This window comes from Budorcas taxicolor, chromosome 3, assembly GCF_023091745.1.
Source record: "Budorcas taxicolor isolate Tak-1 chromosome 3, Takin1.1, whole genome shotgun sequence".
NCBI lineage: Eukaryota > Metazoa > Chordata > Mammalia > Artiodactyla > Bovidae > Budorcas > Budorcas taxicolor.
The window spans coordinates 8,559,602-8,576,668 of NC_068912.1; the positions used below are offsets into that span (position 1 = coordinate 8,559,602).

The 17,067-nt window shown below is 70.3% G+C and overlaps 13 non-coding genes across 13 annotated transcripts; 8 read left to right on the plus strand and 5 right to left on the minus strand.

Moving 5' to 3' along the window:
- Positions 1 to 1,245: 1,245 nt before the first annotated feature.
- TRNAE-CUC (transfer RNA glutamic acid (anticodon CUC)) lies at positions 1,246 to 1,317 on the minus strand. Its single transcript has one exon. It is a non-coding gene; the product is annotated as a tRNA-Glu (tRNA).
- A 278-nt stretch (positions 1,318 to 1,595) lies between these two features.
- On the minus strand, positions 1,596 to 1,667 carry TRNAG-UCC (transfer RNA glycine (anticodon UCC)). Its single transcript has one exon. It is a non-coding gene; the product is annotated as a tRNA-Gly (tRNA).
- Positions 1,668 to 2,426: 759 nt separating this feature from the next.
- TRNAD-GUC (transfer RNA aspartic acid (anticodon GUC)) lies at positions 2,427 to 2,498 on the minus strand. Its single transcript has one exon. It is a non-coding gene; the product is annotated as a tRNA-Asp (tRNA).
- Positions 2,499 to 3,068: 570 nt separating this feature from the next.
- Positions 3,069 to 3,151, plus strand: TRNAL-CAG (transfer RNA leucine (anticodon CAG)). Its single transcript has one exon. It is a non-coding gene; the product is annotated as a tRNA-Leu (tRNA).
- Positions 3,152 to 4,654: 1,503 nt separating this feature from the next.
- On the plus strand, positions 4,655 to 4,725 carry TRNAG-GCC (transfer RNA glycine (anticodon GCC)). Its single transcript has one exon. It is a non-coding gene; the product is annotated as a tRNA-Gly (tRNA).
- A 1,537-nt stretch (positions 4,726 to 6,262) lies between these two features.
- Positions 6,263 to 6,334, plus strand: TRNAD-GUC (transfer RNA aspartic acid (anticodon GUC)). Its single transcript has one exon. It is a non-coding gene; the product is annotated as a tRNA-Asp (tRNA).
- Positions 6,335 to 7,093: 759 nt separating this feature from the next.
- Positions 7,094 to 7,165, plus strand: TRNAG-UCC (transfer RNA glycine (anticodon UCC)). Its single transcript has one exon. It is a non-coding gene; the product is annotated as a tRNA-Gly (tRNA).
- Positions 7,166 to 7,443: 278 nt separating this feature from the next.
- TRNAE-CUC (transfer RNA glutamic acid (anticodon CUC)) lies at positions 7,444 to 7,515 on the plus strand. The gene has a single exon. It is a non-coding gene; the product is annotated as a tRNA-Glu (tRNA).
- Positions 7,516 to 12,580: 5,065 nt separating this feature from the next.
- On the minus strand, positions 12,581 to 12,651 carry TRNAG-GCC (transfer RNA glycine (anticodon GCC)). The gene has a single exon. It is a non-coding gene; the product is annotated as a tRNA-Gly (tRNA).
- A 1,503-nt stretch (positions 12,652 to 14,154) lies between these two features.
- On the minus strand, positions 14,155 to 14,237 carry TRNAL-CAG (transfer RNA leucine (anticodon CAG)). Its single transcript has one exon. It is a non-coding gene; the product is annotated as a tRNA-Leu (tRNA).
- Positions 14,238 to 14,807: 570 nt separating this feature from the next.
- Positions 14,808 to 14,879, plus strand: TRNAD-GUC (transfer RNA aspartic acid (anticodon GUC)). The gene has a single exon. It is a non-coding gene; the product is annotated as a tRNA-Asp (tRNA).
- A 759-nt stretch (positions 14,880 to 15,638) lies between these two features.
- Positions 15,639 to 15,710, plus strand: TRNAG-UCC (transfer RNA glycine (anticodon UCC)). The gene has a single exon. It is a non-coding gene; the product is annotated as a tRNA-Gly (tRNA).
- A 278-nt stretch (positions 15,711 to 15,988) lies between these two features.
- Positions 15,989 to 16,060, plus strand: TRNAE-CUC (transfer RNA glutamic acid (anticodon CUC)). Its single transcript has one exon. It is a non-coding gene; the product is annotated as a tRNA-Glu (tRNA).
- The last annotated feature ends 1,007 nt before the right edge of the window (positions 16,061 to 17,067 follow it).

The window sequence follows — 17,067 nt, forward strand, 5'->3', positions numbered from 1 at the left end:
GGAAACCCCCTTTGGCGACGGCAAGCACACGTCGGGCCACAGGGCTCCTTTGCCACAGGGGACTCGCCTTTGTGCCATCGCACCCGAGTGTGCCGCCCTCGCCGCACCTTGGTGCCTTTCGTCTGCCGTCCACTTCCCCTCCGAAGGACACAGTCCTTGAACGGACGTGAAACCCTTTGGGATTGACGAGCCGAGACGGGGCCAAGAGGAGACTGTGGTGGGCGATCACCCTCCCGGAGAGTTCCTAGGGGAAGACGATGACAGGGTGGGGAGAGGGATGCAGTGGATCCTGGATAGACAGTTCGGAGACAATGGGAAACTATTCGATGTCATAGCTAGGGGAGGGGTGCGTGGAACAGGGCGCTCTCTCTCTTTCTCTCTCTCTCTCTGTGTGTGTGTGTGTGTGCACCCGAGTGCCCACCTTTGGTTACGAGTGGGGGAGGGAGGCCTGGGTAAATCTTGCCTCAGTCCGGGAGGATTGAGAGCTGTGGTCAGGCAAGGGAAACAGCATGATGGTCGGGTGGTCCTCCCTGGCAGGCATCGCTGCCTCTGAGCGACTGAACTGCTACCCATGCCTCCCGGGCGCCGTGGTCCGCCTCCCAGAGCCCACTCGAGACCAGAACCCTCTTGGAGTCGCCAGCGGCATACGGGAGTCACAGCCAGCCCGGGACCTGGCACGCACTGGCCAAGCCGCCCAGAGAGGTGGCTGGCCTGAGGGACACGGCAAGGCAGGCGGTCCGTGGCCACGGCCCCCACTCCCAGAGGCAGATCCCCCTCGCTCACCTTCGGCTGTGGCCACCGCCCCTGCCGCTGCTGGCCCCCAGCTGGCGACCACCACAGCCCACGCCCCTCCCCCCAGCCCTGGCCCCAGCCCTCCCGCCGCCCGCCCTATCCAAGCCCACCTCCTCACCACCACCCACAGCAGGAGCACCAGCACGAGCCCAGGAGCATCACCGCCACCACCAGGGGCAGCAGCCGCAGACCCTCAGGAGGGAGGGAGGGAGGGAGGCGGGGGGTGGATGGGAGGCCTCAGGCGCGTCGTGGTGGAAGCGGCGCGAGGTTGCCACCGCGGCCAAAACCTTCGCCCCGCGGGACGGCGGAGGTGGCCTGAATCGTGCTTGGGCTGGACGGGCAGGGTCCCGGGGGCCTCTGGCGCAGCGCTGAGCAAGCGTAGGCTAATAAAAGGCTGGCAGGGTGTCCGGCGAGGACATGGGCAGGTGGCAGGCGGAGAGGAAGAAGAAAGGCTTCCCTGACCGGGAATCGAACCCGGGCCGCGGCGGTGAGAGCGCCGAATCCTAACCACTAGACCACCAGGGAGCGTCGGGGTTCGGCCCTCGCCTGCTCCTGGTGAGCCCCGCGCCTGCATGCCACCCGCCCGCGCCACCTTGCTGCCCACACCCGGCCTCTGCAAGTCCAGCCGCCTGCCCTGGCGTGCCGTCTTGCTTTCAGCACCCTCAAAACACTGCGCGCGCCGCCGGCTTCTCGCACACACGCCAAAAGCCGCGGGCCAGCGGGCTGGCTCCCTGCTCCCACCTCTCTGTCCCCCGAACGCCCCTGCCCGGAGAGCGCTGGAACTCAGCAAAAGGTCGGCCCGCTGCGTTGGCCGGGAATCGAACCCGGGTCAACTGCTTGGAAGGCAGCTATGCTCACCACTATACCACCAACGCTCCACAGCCCGGGCGGCCGCCAGACGCCGGCCCCGGGCTCGCCCCAGCATACTCTCGCCGCCGCCTCCGCATCCCTGCCCCGACGCCCCGGCAGCCGGAGGCTCTGCGCCGCCGCCGGCGCCCCCCAGCAGCCACGCGGCGCCCCAAGCTCGCCAGCGCTACGCAGTGGCCGGGATCCACCGGCCCCACCGCCCCAGGGCGGCGCCCCCGCGGCCTTGCGGCCCTCCGGCCCTTCGCTCCCCGCCGCGGCCCGCCAACGCCTCCGCCCTCACCCCCGGCGGGCAACGCGGGGCATGCAGCTTCCAGCACCCAGCTGGCCAAAGCCCTACTCCACCGGGCGCTGGGCGAGGCCACTTCCCACGACGACAAGGGGACACGGGACCCACCTGGCTGCACGCGTCGGGGCGCCGTGCCGAGCCGCGCGGCGGGGCCGTCGCGAGCCTAGGAGCCCACTCAGGCAGCCACTGGGGGTCGGCGCGTGGGCGGCCGGCCGGCCGCCAGATCCGGCTATGGTCGGGCAAGGCCGTGGGGTCGCCAAGGAGGCCCTCGCTCCGCCGTGGCGATCGTGCGCCCGCCGACGACAAAGGGCTCAGGCTGGAGCGCTGCACGGGCAGAGGGGGGTCGACGGGAGCTAGGCCGGGCACCGCCGTTGGCGGCGCCCTGGCGCCTCGCCCGAAGACGTCGGGAGGAGACGAAGGGCCCTTGGGGGCCTGGCGGCAGGACAGAGAGCGACCGCGGCCACCAAAAAGGGTGTGTTGCCTCCCCGTCGGGGAATCGAACCCCGGTCTCCCGCGTGACAGGCGGGGATACTCACCACTATACTAACGAGGACGGCGGCGACCGTCCTGCCTGCCGCCCGGCCGCTCTCGGGCTCTCGGGCTGCCTGCCGACGCCTCCCCTTGCCCAGCACGGGCCCCCGGCCACCACGGGTCCCGACCCAACCGCGCACCAAACCACCCGCCTCGGTCACAGCGGCAGCCCGCCACCCCGACAGGGACCCGGACCCCCGGGGCACTGGACACTCCCCAGCGCGCGCCGCCTCTTGCCTCCAACGCGGGCGTTCCGCCGGGAGAAGGGGGCGCGAGAAGGCAAGCGGGGCTGCGAGGACACGGGGGGCGCGCGCCGGCCGGCGTCGGGCCAGGAGAGGCGCGGGTGGGGAGGGGCCGGCCCGCCGAGGGCCCGGCTGGGTCCGCGGCGCGAGCGGCGGCGGAGCCAGGCGCCTCGGCCGGCCGCCGCGCGCCGGCTCGGTCGACCCCCACTCCGGACGGCCGCCTGCCTGCCTGCCTGCCTGCCTGCCTGCCTGCCTGGCGTGGCGCCCCGCGCGGCCCGCCAAGGGCGCCGGTGCTCGCGCCGCGTCGGGTCCCAGCCAGGCCAGCGGCCACGCGCCCAGCCAGGCCCGCCGTCAGGATGGCCGAGCGGTCTAAGGCGCTGCGTTCAGGTCGCAGTCTCCCCTGGAGGCGTGGGTTCGAATCCCACTCCTGACAAGCCCGCCTTTTGGCCCGCCGGACAAACGCACCCGTCCTCCCCGCGCCACTGCCTTTCTCCACACATGCCCTCCCGCCGCCGCCGCCTGCACCCCTCACACCAGGAACCTTCAGTCCTTCTCAGCGCATCTTTGCTCGCCAGCTGGCTGCAGCTGCAGCTGCTGCTTTTCCTGCCTCCCTGCCGCCCCCTTGCCCACCCTCGCCCACCCTCCCCCACCCTCCCCCTGCCGCTCCCACGGCCCCGCCGCGCCCCGCCCCCGGCCGCGCCAAAGCACGCGGCCCCGCGGCGGGTGGCAAGCCCTCCTCCCCTCGCCGGCGCTCCGACTTCTGCCCGGGGAACGGCCTACTCGCCCTCGCAGCCGTGCTTCCGCGGCCGCCCCCGCCAGCTCTCCCGCCGGGCCGGCACCCCGTCCTCCGCGCCCGCCCCGCCGGCCCGCCTGCGCTCCCCAGCCACAGCGAGGCGGCCGAGCCCCCGCCTTGCCCGCCAAGTGGGTGCCGCGTGCCCTCGACCCTTCTCCGCCGTGCGTTCTTGGCCGGGCCGCACCTGCCTGCCGCCCGCCCTGGACGCGTGCCATCCAGCCTTCCTGCTGGCCAGCGCACACCGGCCTTCCTTGCACGAGTCCGTCCCGGGAAGGGTGCTCCGCTGGGGAGGGAGCGGAAGCCCTGCGTGCCCGTCCAGCCCACCCACCGGCGCCCGGCCCGCGCCCCCGACCTCGGCGCCACGGCGCCCGTTCCCGTGGGAAGCCGCTGCCCCGGCCGGAGCCAAGCCCGCCCTGGCGCGCTCCCTGCCTCTCAGCCGGCAGTCCCCGAGCCAGGAGCCGCTCTGCCAAAGGGCCCCTGCTCACCACCACCACCCCGTCAGAGCCGGACCCCGGGAGCGCGGTCGGCCAGAGCGCAGGAGCCAGGCTCACACGCCTTTGGGTCCTTGGGCCTGAGCGCCGTTCTGGGGTGGGGGTGCGGGTGGGGGTGGGGGTGGGGGTAGGGCCGGTGGCGGAGGCGCTCGGAGGCGTCGCCCTCCCGCGCTCGCGCTTCCCGCACAGCCCGAGCCCGGCGTCCCGGCCCGCGCCCGCTCTCGCGCGCCCCACCCCGGCCCGGCCGGAAAGCCAGCCCGCCAGGGGGACTTTGGGTCGGGACCCGGCGGTCGCGGAGAGGCACGTCGGCGCGCGGCCGCAGCGACCACGCAGCGCCTGCGCCTGCACCTGACAGGGATCCCGGCGCCGGCTCCCGGCCCCCTCGCGCGACACCGACAGGGTCGCGGCGGCCGTGGTCGGCGCAGAAGGCGCGGGACGGGCCGAGTGGGCCCGCGTCCCGCCGCTCCGGGCTCCCTCCGAGAGCGCCGCGCCCCGGGGTCCTGCACGTGCCCGGATCCTGCCTTCCAGGTCGCCCGCCCGCCGTCTCCTGCTCCAACGGAGCAGAGAGACGCCCACGGGCGAGCAGTGAGCAGCGGCGGGCGGGTGGCGGCCGGCGCCTCAGGGGCAGCGACGGGCGGCGCTGGCCACCGGTGCATGGGTGGTTCAGTGGTAGAATTCTCGCCTGCCACGCGGGAGGCCCGGGTTCGATTCCCGGCCCATGCAGCCACAGCGTCCCCTTTTGGTCCCACGGTGCGGGCCCCAGAGCCGAACTAGGTCTGCGCGCTGAAACGCGCTCGAGGCAGCGCTCCTGCCAACGCTGGCTTGCTACCTGCCGCCCGCTGCCTCTCCCACGCAGACGCCCAGGACCCCTCCCCACCTCACCCACAAAAGGCCCTGCTGCCAAGCCTTCGTGGCCCCAAACCCTGCGGGCTCAGCCGCCCGTGCGTCCAGGCACCTTTCTTGTGTTTGGCTCGCGTCCTCACCCGGACCCAGCCGAGGCCTCGGGGATTGCACTGGCAGGAATACCCCACCGCTGGCAGCCGCCCGCACCACACTTTCATCTTTCACAACGTCCGTCTCCAAGCTCCCTGCCTCACTCTCCCCACACTCCGAGAGGAATCAATCACACTACGTTTGCACAGCCAGGAGCAAGGGAGCTGCCACATCTGGCAAGCATACCTCCCTTTTGCCTGGAGGGTCCCTGGACCATGTCTTGCAGGACGAGTTCCAAAGAAGTCCACCAGCTGCCGGCCCTCGGCAGAAATAGGTTTCCAACAGCAACGCCCTCACCACCTCAAACACCACCCCTTCCCCCTGAAACCCTCTTGCGCGCCTCCCCTCAGCATCAGCCCTGCCCCAAGAGCACCCCCACATCAGCCTGCAGCCTCACCGTCCCCCTACTCCCCCACATGCACCCATCCCACCCCCAGCTCCCCGCCTCCCCCATCTCCACACACAACCCCCCCCCCCCAACGCCCCGGTCCTCCCTGAGCCATGCCAAATCCCACTCTTGTCAAGGAACCTGCCTTTCCATTTGTTCCACTGGCCTGCCTCCCCCCACCCCCCACTTCAAGCCACGGCCTGCTCCTTTCCCTGCTTCTTCGAACACAATTAGAACGGATTCACATTCCTGGGTGTCTCAGGAGACTGCGACCTGACGCAGCGCCTTAGACCGCTCGGCCTTCCTGACGGCGGGCCTGGCTGGGCGCGTGGCCGCTGGCCTGGCTGGGACCCGACGCGGCGCGAGCACCGGCGCCCTTGGCGGGCCGCGCGGGGCGCCACGCCAGGCAGGCAGGCAGGCAGGCAGGCAGGCAGGCAGGCGGCCGTCCGGAGTGGGGGTCGACCGAGCCGGCGCGCGGCGGCCGGCCGAGGCGCCTGGCTCCGCCGCCGCTCGCGCCGCGGACCCAGCCGGGCCCTCGGCGGGCCGGCCCCTCCCCACCCGCGCCTCTCCTGGCCCGACGCCGGCCGGCGCGCGCCCCCCGTGTCCTCGCAGCCCCGCTTGCCTTCTCGCGCCCCCTTCTCCCGGCGGAACGCCCGCGTTGGAGGCAAGAGGCGGCGCGCGCTGGGGAGTGTCCAGTGCCCCGGGGGTCCGGGTCCCTGTCGGGGTGGCGGGCTGCCGCTGTGACCGAGGCGGGTGGTTTGGTGCGCGGTTGGGTCGGGACCCGTGGTGGCCGGGGGCCCGTGCTGGGCAAGGGGAGGCGTCGGCAGGCAGCCCGAGAGCCCGAGAGCGGCCGGGCGGCAGGCAGGACGGTCGCCGCCGTCCTCGTTAGTATAGTGGTGAGTATCCCCGCCTGTCACGCGGGAGACCGGGGTTCGATTCCCCGACGGGGAGGCAACACACCCTTTTTGGTGGCCGCGGTCGCTCTCTGTCCTGCCGCCAGGCCCCCAAGGGCCCTTCGTCTCCTCCCGACGTCTTCGGGCGAGGCGCCAGGGCGCCGCCAACGGCGGTGCCCGGCCTAGCTCCCGTCGACCCCCCTCTGCCCGTGCAGCGCTCCAGCCTGAGCCCTTTGTCGTCGGCGGGCGCACGATCGCCACGGCGGAGCGAGGGCCTCCTTGGCGACCCCACGGCCTTGCCCGACCATAGCCGGATCTGGCGGCCGGCCGGCCGCCCACGCGCCGACCCCCAGTGGCTGCCTGAGTGGGCTCCTAGGCTCGCGACGGCCCCGCCGCGCGGCTCGGCACGGCGCCCCGACGCGTGCAGCCAGGTGGGTCCCGTGTCCCCTTGTCGTCGTGGGAAGTGGCCTCGCCCAGCGCCCGGTGGAGTAGGGCTTTGGCCAGCTGGGTGCTGGAAGCTGCATGCCCCGCGTTGCCCGCCGGGGGTGAGGGCGGAGGCGTTGGCGGGCCGCGGCGGGGAGCGAAGGGCCGGAGGGCCGCAAGGCCGCGGGGGCGCCGCCCTGGGGCGGTGGGGCCGGTGGATCCCGGCCACTGCGTAGCGCTGGCGAGCTTGGGGCGCCGCGTGGCTGCTGGGGGGCGCCGGCGGCGGCGCAGAGCCTCCGGCTGCCGGGGCGTCGGGGCAGGGATGCGGAGGCGGCGGCGAGAGTATGCTGGGGCGAGCCCGGGGCCGGCGTCTGGCGGCCGCCCGGGCTGTGGAGCGTTGGTGGTATAGTGGTGAGCATAGCTGCCTTCCAAGCAGTTGACCCGGGTTCGATTCCCGGCCAACGCAGCGGGCCGACCTTTTGCTGAGTTCCAGCGCTCTCCGGGCAGGGGCGTTCGGGGGACAGAGAGGTGGGAGCAGGGAGCCAGCCCGCTGGCCCGCGGCTTTTGGCGTGTGTGCGAGAAGCCGGCGGCGCGCGCAGTGTTTTGAGGGTGCTGAAAGCAAGACGGCACGCCAGGGCAGGCGGCTGGACTTGCAGAGGCCGGGTGTGGGCAGCAAGGTGGCGCGGGCGGGTGGCATGCAGGCGCGGGGCTCACCAGGAGCAGGCGAGGGCCGAACCCCGACGCTCCCTGGTGGTCTAGTGGTTAGGATTCGGCGCTCTCACCGCCGCGGCCCGGGTTCGATTCCCGGTCAGGGAAGCCTTTCTTCTTCCTCTCCGCCTGCCACCTGCCCATGTCCTCGCCGGACACCCTGCCAGCCTTTTATTAGCCTACGCTTGCTCAGCGCTGCGCCAGAGGCCCCCGGGACCCTGCCCGTCCAGCCCAAGCACGATTCAGGCCACCTCCGCCGTCCCGCGGGGCGAAGGTTTTGGCCGCGGTGGCAACCTCGCGCCGCTTCCACCACGACGCGCCTGAGGCCTCCCATCCACCCCCCGCCTCCCTCCCTCCCTCCCTCCTGAGGGTCTGCGGCTGCTGCCCCTGGTGGTGGCGGTGATGCTCCTGGGCTCGTGCTGGTGCTCCTGCTGTGGGTGGTGGTGAGGAGGTGGGCTTGGATAGGGCGGGCGGCGGGAGGGCTGGGGCCAGGGCTGGGGGGAGGGGCGTGGGCTGTGGTGGTCGCCAGCTGGGGGCCAGCAGCGGCAGGGGCGGTGGCCACAGCCGAAGGTGAGCGAGGGGGATCTGCCTCTGGGAGTGGGGGCCGTGGCCACGGACCGCCTGCCTTGCCGTGTCCCTCAGGCCAGCCACCTCTCTGGGCGGCTTGGCCAGTGCGTGCCAGGTCCCGGGCTGGCTGTGACTCCCGTATGCCGCTGGCGACTCCAAGAGGGTTCTGGTCTCGAGTGGGCTCTGGGAGGCGGACCACGGCGCCCGGGAGGCATGGGTAGCAGTTCAGTCGCTCAGAGGCAGCGATGCCTGCCAGGGAGGACCACCCGACCATCATGCTGTTTCCCTTGCCTGACCACAGCTCTCAATCCTCCCGGACTGAGGCAAGATTTACCCAGGCCTCCCTCCCCCACTCGTAACCAAAGGTGGGCACTCGGGTGCACACACACACACACACAGAGAGAGAGAGAGAAAGAGAGAGAGCGCCCTGTTCCACGCACCCCTCCCCTAGCTATGACATCGAATAGTTTCCCATTGTCTCCGAACTGTCTATCCAGGATCCACTGCATCCCTCTCCCCACCCTGTCATCGTCTTCCCCTAGGAACTCTCCGGGAGGGTGATCGCCCACCACAGTCTCCTCTTGGCCCCGTCTCGGCTCGTCAATCCCAAAGGGTTTCACGTCCGTTCAAGGACTGTGTCCTTCGGAGGGGAAGTGGACGGCAGACGAAAGGCACCAAGGTGCGGCGAGGGCGGCACACTCGGGTGCGATGGCACAAAGGCGAGTCCCCTGTGGCAAAGGAGCCCTGTGGCCCGACGTGTGCTTGCCGTCGCCAAAGGGGGTTTCCTCGAGGCCCCTGCCGGGGCTGTGGGCGTCAGCGGGCATGGGGGAGAGTATCGGAGGAAGGTGCTTGGGGCCATGGCTGGTGGCGCCCCACGTGGATCAGGGACCCAGGCAGGGCGATCGCGAGGCGAGGGCGCGGCGGCGAGCAGGGAGCTGGGAGGCAGGCCCCGGGGTGCTTGGTCGGGGCGTCTGCGTGGACGGCCGGCGGGAAGGGGCGGCGTGGCGCTCGCGGGGACCTGGCGAAAGATCGGCAGGCCACTGGAGCAGGGCCTCTACAGAAGCATGGGCGCGGCGGCGAAGCCGTGCCAGGCGCATGTGAGAGGCTGGGACGGATCTGCGGTAGGTCAGGTCGGGGTGGGCGTGGGGGTAGGGCTGGGTCTGCGGAGCCAGAGGGAGGCCCGCAGTGGTGAACGCCAAGGCAGGGTAGGCCAGGGCAGGACGTGTGAGGGAGAGCCCGAGCTCCAGGGCGATGGTGGCGCGGAGGTGGGCCGAGCCTGGAGTCTGGTGGGAAAGGTAGAGGGGAGGCCGTGACAGTGAGGGGGCTGTGGCGTGAGGAAGATGGCGGGAGAGCACTCCTTCTGGGTGGTGTGGCGGGTGAGCGGGGGCGAGCCACACTGGTGCGCGGTGCCACAGGCTGCTCAGGCTGGGCGGCGGGCTGGGGCTCTGGGCGGAGGCTAGGACGCAGGCAAGCGAAGGACAGAAACGGAGTGCCAGCGCCAGCTGGGGGCCAGACCCGGTCCGAGATGGGTGGGCCCACCGTACCGCCCCAGAGACCAAAGTCACCACCCATCAGGAGGGAGTGTCCAGTCTCGGGGGTGACACTGCTGGGGCCTCAGGGTGGGATGGAGCGGGGGTGGCTGTGAGCGCAGGTGGCTGTGATTTCATGAGGGCCAAGGAGAGCTCCCATGTGACCGAGCACAGTCATCCCTCCAGGGTACACACCCGCAGAGGGCAAACCTCGGGGAGGTCTGAGGGTCCGGACACCGCCACGGACACTGCAGCACCGTCTGCCATGGTGCGGACACGGAGCAAACCCCAGCGCCCATCCACACACGGCGCGCCCAAGAAGGGGTGGCATCGATGCAGCATGGAGCCATCACTCAGTCATACATAAGAAACACGTCAAGTATTGCCATTTGTCACAAGCGATGATGCAGCTGGAGACTCTTACACTCTGCGGAGAATGTCAGACCGCGTTGGACAGAGGCATGTGGAACATGGAACATAATACAAAACGAAGCTATTTGCCAGGAGAAACCGACTCACGCAGAAACCCACCTCAGGGTAACGCAAGCCCAAAGGCAGCGGTGGAGGGATGACTGCGGAGCTGCAACAACGCACAGATACGCAGGACCCTGTCTAAAGGGAGAAGCACCGAGGTTATCCAGTTCAACACAGGGAATAAGCGTCAGTGCCCTGGAGTAACAACCTCAAGTGCAAAAGAATCTGAAGACATATATGACATCCGCGATCCGCACACGCCAAACAGGATCACTCTGCGGTCCACCGGAAACCAGCGCAATATTGGGAATCCACTGTACTTGCGCAACAACCGTGACTACGACGTCGGAGTAAGCTTTCAAAAGAAAACTAACTCAGCAGGCAACGAAGTCAGCGGGAAACAGGCGAGCTATGACAATCCCACCCTGGGTACATATCCACGAAAGTCGCAACTCTTCATTCGGAGAGACACACGCGAGCCCCACGGTCACAGCAGCACCGTTTGCCATAGCCGAGACGTGGAGGAAAACCCTAGTGCCCATCCCCAAAGGCTCAGCCACCAAGATGCAGTGTCAGAGAAAGGGAGAGAATGGGATGTCACCGAGCCGTCCACAGGAGGCAGATAGTGTCACTGGCAGCAACGGCGGCTGGAGCCGCAGAATATTACCCTTGGTGAGGGAAGTCAACCAGACAAGGTCACGGATGGGTGGACTCTAAAGTGTTGGACAAATTAATCCCTGGGCCAACCAGCCACAGACTCTCAGACACAGGAAAGCCGCTTGGGGCTCCCCAAGGGCGCAGTCAGGGACCGAGGGATGAACAAGGAGCCGGGCTCAACGGATCAACCGTACCAGTACTGCGTAGGAAGGGGAGGAGGAACAAGGACACGCGGGATACCGCAGGGAACGAGATCCCACATCCTGTCATCACCCGTAATGGAAACGAGCTGAACACATAAGCCCCCCACCCCCACAGACAGGACTGAACCCCAACGCTGTACAGCGGAAACGGACACCAGGGTGCAGATCAACTACACTTCCAGAACCAGTGCTACTCCGTCGAAGTCAGTCAGTCGAGGATCAGTCCAGCAATAGGAGAAAGAAGAGCTTCCATTTTGATCCAGGAAAGCCACCCCTGGGCACGCATCGGGAAAAGACGACAAACACCCCTAATGGGGAGAGATGCAGGCATCCCCCGGGGTCACCGCAGCCCTCTGTGCTGGAGCCGAGACACGCGGGAAACGCCCGAGTGCCCGTCGGCACGTGGCCGGCACAAGAAGGTGAGGGATATCTGTACCGTGGAATATGACGCAGCCCTCAAGAAGGAGCCGCCATCGCCATGGGCCGCAAGGTCAGACGGAGCCACAGAAGGGTCCGCTCAGTGAAGTGAGCCGCTTGGATAGGGAGAAAGCTCTGTGGACTCTAACGACGAATACAGACGAATCTATGTGCAAAGGGGAAAGCGACCTTGAGACGTCGAAAACGTACATAGGGCTACCCAAGGGGAAAGGCAGGGAGGGACGAAGTTGGAGTCGGATCAAGAGATAGGAAAGACTGTGCTTACAGGAGATGAGCAACAGAGCTTTCCTCTGTAGCAGGAGAAGTGTAATTGTATCTCACCTTCACCTACACTGGAAGACCACCTGGCAAAGAACAGGGGACTGAATCACTTTGCCGGGCACCTGAGACTCACCCAGGAATGTGAATCCGTTCTACTTGTGTTCGAAGAAGCAGGGAAAGGAGCAGGCCGTGGCTTGAAGTGGGGGGTGGGGGGAGGCAGGCCAGTGGAACAAATGGAAAGGCAGGTTCCTTGACAAGAGTGGGATTTGGAACGGCTCAGGGAGGACCGGGGCGTTGGGGGGGGGGGGTTGTGTGTGGAGATGGGGGAGGCGGGGAGCTGGGGGTGGGATGGGTGCATGTGGGGGAGTAGGGGGACGGTGAGGCTGCAGGCTGAGGTGGGGGTGCTCTTGGGGCAGGGCTGATGCTGAGGTGAGGCGCGCAAGAGGGTTTCAGGGGGAAGGGGTGGTGTTTGAGGTGGTGAGGGCGTTGCTGTTGGAAACCTATTTCTGCCGAGGGCCGGCAGCTGGTGGACTTCTTTGGAACTCGTCCTGCAAGACATGGTCCAGGGACCCTCCAGGCAAAAGGGAGGTATGCTTGCCAGATGTGGCAGCTCCCTTGCTCCTGGCTGTGCAAACGTAGTGTGATTGATTCCTCTCGGAGTGTGGGGAGAGTGAGGCAGGGAGCTTGGAGACGGACGTTGTGAAAGATGAAAGTGTGGTGCGGGCGGCTGCCAGCGGTGGGGTATTCCTGCCAGTGCAATCCCCGAGGCCTCGGCTGGGTCCGGGTGAGGACGCGAGCCAAACACAAGAAAGGTGCCTGGACGCACGGGCGGCTGAGCCCGCAGGGTTTGGGGCCACGAAGGCTTGGCAGCAGGGCCTTTTGTGGGTGAGGTGGGGAGGGGTCCTGGGCGTCTGCGTGGGAGAGGCAGCGGGCGGCAGGTAGCAAGCCAGCGTTGGCAGGAGCGCTGCCTCGAGCGCGTTTCAGCGCGCAGACCTAGTTCGGCTCTGGGGCCCGCACCGTGGGACCAAAAGGGGACGCTGTGGCTGCATGGGCCGGGAATCGAACCCGGGCCTCCCGCGTGGCAGGCGAGAATTCTACCACTGAACCACCCATGCACCGGTGGCCAGCGCCGCCCGTCGCTGCCCCTGAGGCGCCGGCCGCCACCCGCCCGCCGCTGCTCACTGCTCGCCCGTGGGCGTCTCTCTGCTCCGTTGGAGCAGGAGACGGCGGGCGGGCGACCTGGAAGGCAGGATCCGGGCACGTGCAGGACCCCGGGGCGCGGCGCTCTCGGAGGGAGCCCGGAGCGGCGGGACGCGGGCCCACTCGGCCCGTCCCGCGCCTTCTGCGCCGACCACGGCCGCCGCGACCCTGTCGGTGTCGCGCGAGGGGGCCGGGAGCCGGCGCCGGGATCCCTGTCAGGTGCAGGCGCAGGCGCTGCGTGGTCGCTGCGGCCGCGCGCCGACGTGCCTCTCCGCGACCGCCGGGTCCCGACCCAAAGTCCCCCTGGCGGGCTGGCTTTCCGGCCGGGCCGGGGTGGGGCGCGCGAGAGCGGGCGCGGGCCGGGACGCCGGGCTCGGGCTGTGCGGGAAGCGCGAGCGCGGGAGGGCGACGCCTCCGAGCGCCTCCGCCACCGGCCCCACCCCCACCCCCACCCCCACCCGCACCCCCACCCCAGGACGGCGCTCAGGCCCAAGGACCCAAAGGCGTGTGAGCCTGGCTCCTGCGCTCTGGCCGACCGCGCTCCCGGGGTCCGGCTCTGACGGGGTGGTGGTGGTGAGCAGGGGCCCTTTGGCAGAGCGGCTCCTGGCTCGGGGACTGCCGGCTGAGAGGCAGGGAGCGCGCCAGGGCGGGCTTGGCTCCGGCCGGGGCAGCGGCTTCCCACGGGAACGGGCGCCGTGGCGCCGAGGTCGGGGGCGCGGGCCGGGCGCCGGTGGGTGGGCTGGACGGGCACGCAGGGCTTCCGCTCCCTCCCCAGCGGAGCACCCTTCCCGGGACGGACTCGTGCAAGGAAGGCCGGTGTGCGCTGGCCAGCAGGAAGGCTGGATGGCACGCGTCCAGGGCGGGCGGCAGGCAGGTGCGGCCCGGCCAAGAACGCACGGCGGAGAAGGGTCGAGGGCACGCGGCACCCACTTGGCGGGCAAGGCGGGGGCTCGGCCGCCTCGCTGTGGCTGGGGAGCGCAGGCGGGCCGGCGGGGCGGGCGCGGAGGACGGGGTGCCGGCCCGGCGGGAGAGCTGGCGGGGGCGGCCGCGGAAGCACGGCTGCGAGGGCGAGTAGGCCGTTCCCCGGGCAGAAGTCGGAGCGCCGGCGAGGGGAGGAGGGCTTGCCACCCGCCGCGGGGCCGCGTGCTTTGGCGCGGCCGGGGGCGGGGCGCGGCGGGGCCGTGGGAGCGGCAGGGGGAGGGTGGGGGAGGGTGGGCGAGGGTGGGCAAGGGGGCGGCAGGGAGGCAGGAAAAGCAGCAGCTGCAGCTGCAGCCAGCTGGCGAGCAAAGATGCGCTGAGAAGGACTGAAGGTTCCTGGTGTGAGGGGTGCAGGCGGCGGCGGCGGGAGGGCATGTGTGGAGAAAGGCAGTGGCGCGGGGAGGACGGGTGCGTTTGTCCGGCGGGCCAAAAGGCGGGCTTGTCAGGAGTGGGATTCGAACCCACGCCTCCAGGGGAGACTGCGACCTGAACGCAGCGCCTTAGACCGCTCGGCCATCCTGACGGCGGGCCTGGCTGGGCGCGTGGCCGCTGGCCTGGCTGGGACCCGACGCGGCGCGAGCACCGGCGCCCTTGGCGGGCCGCGCGGGGCGCCACGCCAGGCAGGCAGGCAGGCAGGCAGGCAGGCAGGCAGGCGGCCGTCCGGAGTGGGGGTCGACCGAGCCGGCGCGCGGCGGCCGGCCGAGGCGCCTGGCTCCGCCGCCGCTCGCGCCGCGGACCCAGCCGGGCCCTCGGCGGGCCGGCCCCTCCCCACCCGCGCCTCTCCTGGCCCGACGCCGGCCGGCGCGCGCCCCCCGTGTCCTCGCAGCCCCGCTTGCCTTCTCGCGCCCCCTTCTCCCGGCGGAACGCCCGCGTTGGAGGCAAGAGGCGGCGCGCGCTGGGGAGTGTCCAGTGCCCCGGGGGTCCGGGTCCCTGTCGGGGTGGCGGGCTGCCGCTGTGACCGAGGCGGGTGGTTTGGTGCGCGGTTGGGTCGGGACCCGTGGTGGCCGGGGGCCCGTGCTGGGCAAGGGGAGGCGTCGGCAGGCAGCCCGAGAGCCCGAGAGCGGCCGGGCGGCAGGCAGGACGGTCGCCGCCGTCCTCGTTAGTATAGTGGTGAGTATCCCCGCCTGTCACGCGGGAGACCGGGGTTCGATTCCCCGACGGGGAGGCAACACACCCTTTTTGGTGGCCGCGGTCGCTCTCTGTCCTGCCGCCAGGCCCCCAAGGGCCCTTCGTCTCCTCCCGACGTCTTCGGGCGAGGCGCCAGGGCGCCGCCAACGGCGGTGCCCGGCCTAGCTCCCGTCGACCCCCCTCTGCCCGTGCAGCGCTCCAGCCTGAGCCCTTTGTCGTCGGCGGGCGCACGATCGCCACGGCGGAGCGAGGGCCTCCTTGGCGACCCCACGGCCTTGCCCGACCATAGCCGGATCTGGCGGCCGGCCGGCCGCCCACGCGCCGACCCCCAGTGGCTGCCTGAGTGGGCTCCTAGGCTCGCGACGGCCCCGCCGCGCGGCTCGGCACGGCGCCCCGACGCGTGCAGCCAGGTGGGTCCCGTGTCCCCTTGTCGTCGTGGGAAGTGGCCTCGCCCAGCGCCCGGTGGAGTAGGGCTTTGGCCAGCTGGGTGCTGGAAGCTGCATGCCCCGCGTTGCCCGCCGGGGGTGAGGGCGGAGGCGTTGGCGGGCCGCGGCGGGGAGCGAAGGGCCGGAGGGCCGCAAGGCCGCGGGGGCGCCGCCCTGGGGCGGTGGGGCCGGTGGATCCCGGCCACTGCGTAGCGCTGGCGAGCTTGGGGCGCCGCGTGGCTGCTGGGGGGCGCCGGCGGCGGCGCAGAGCCTCCGGCTGCCGGGGCGTCGGGGCAGGGATGCGGAGGCGGCGGCGAGAGTATGCTGGGGCGAGCCCGGGGCCGGCGTCTGGCGGCCGCCCGGGCTGTGGAGCGTTGGTGGTATAGTGGTGAGCATAGCTGCCTTCCAAGCAGTTGACCCGGGTTCGATTCCCGGCCAACGCAGCGGGCCGACCTTTTGCTGAGTTCCAGCGCTCTCCGGGCAGGGGCGTTCGGGGGACAGAGAGGTGGGAGCAGGGAGCCAGCCCGCTGGCCCGCGGCTTTTGGCGTGTGTGCGAGAAGCCGGCGGCGCGCGCAGTGTTTTGAGGGTGCTGAAAGCAAGACGGCACGCCAGGGCAGGCGGCTGGACTTGCAGAGGCCGGGTGTGGGCAGCAAGGTGGCGCGGGCGGGTGGCATGCAGGCGCGGGGCTCACCAGGAGCAGGCGAGGGCCGAACCCCGACGCTCCCTGGTGGTCTAGTGGTTAGGATTCGGCGCTCTCACCGCCGCGGCCCGGGTTCGATTCCCGGTCAGGGAAGCCTTTCTTCTTCCTCTCCGCCTGCCACCTGCCCATGTCCTCACCGGACACCCTGCCAGCCTTTTATTAGCCTACGCTTGCTCAGCGCTGCGCCAGAGGCCCCCGGGACCCTGCCCGTCCAGCCCAAGCACGATTCAGGCCACCTCCGCCGTCCCGCGGGGCGAAGGTTTTGGCCGCGGTGGCAACCTCGCGCCGCTTCCACCACGACGCGCCTGAGGCCTCCCATCCACCCCCCGCCTCCCTCCCTCCCTCCCTCCTGAGGGTCTGCGGCTGCTGCCCCTGGTGGTGGCGGTGATGCTCCTGGGCTCGTGCTGGTGCTCCTGCTGTGGGTGGTGGTGAGGAGGTGGGCTTGGATAGGGCGGGCGGCGGGAGGGCTGGGGCCAGGGCTGGGGGGAGGGGCGTGGGCTGTGGTGGTCGCCAGCTGGGGGCCAGCAGCGGCAGGGGCGGTGGCCACAGCCGAAGGTGAGCGAGGGGGATCTGCCTCTGGGAGTGGGGGCCGTGGCCACGGACCGCCTGCCTTGCCGTGTCCCTCAGGCCAGCCACCTCTCTGGGCGGCTTGGCCAGTGCGTGCCAGGTCCCGGGCTGGCTGTGACTCCCGTATGCCGCTGGCGACTCCAAGAGGGTTCTGGTCTCGAGTGGGCTCTGGGAGGCGGACCACGGCGCCCGGGAGGCATGGGTAGCAGTTCAGTCGCTCAGAGGCAGCGATGCCTGCCAGGGAGGACCACCCGACCATCATGCTGTTTCCCTTGCCTGACCACAGCTCTCAATCCTCCCGGACTGAGGCAAGATTTACCCAGGCCTCCCTCCCCCACTCGTAACCAAAGGTGGGCACTCGGGTGCACACACACACACACACAGAGAGAGAGAGAGAAAGAGAGAGAGCGCCCTGTTCCACGCACCCCTCCCCTAGCTATGACATCGAATAGTTTCCCATTGTCTCCGAACTGTCTATCCAGGATCCACTGCATCCCTCTCCCCACCCTGTCATCGTCTTCCCCTAGGAACTC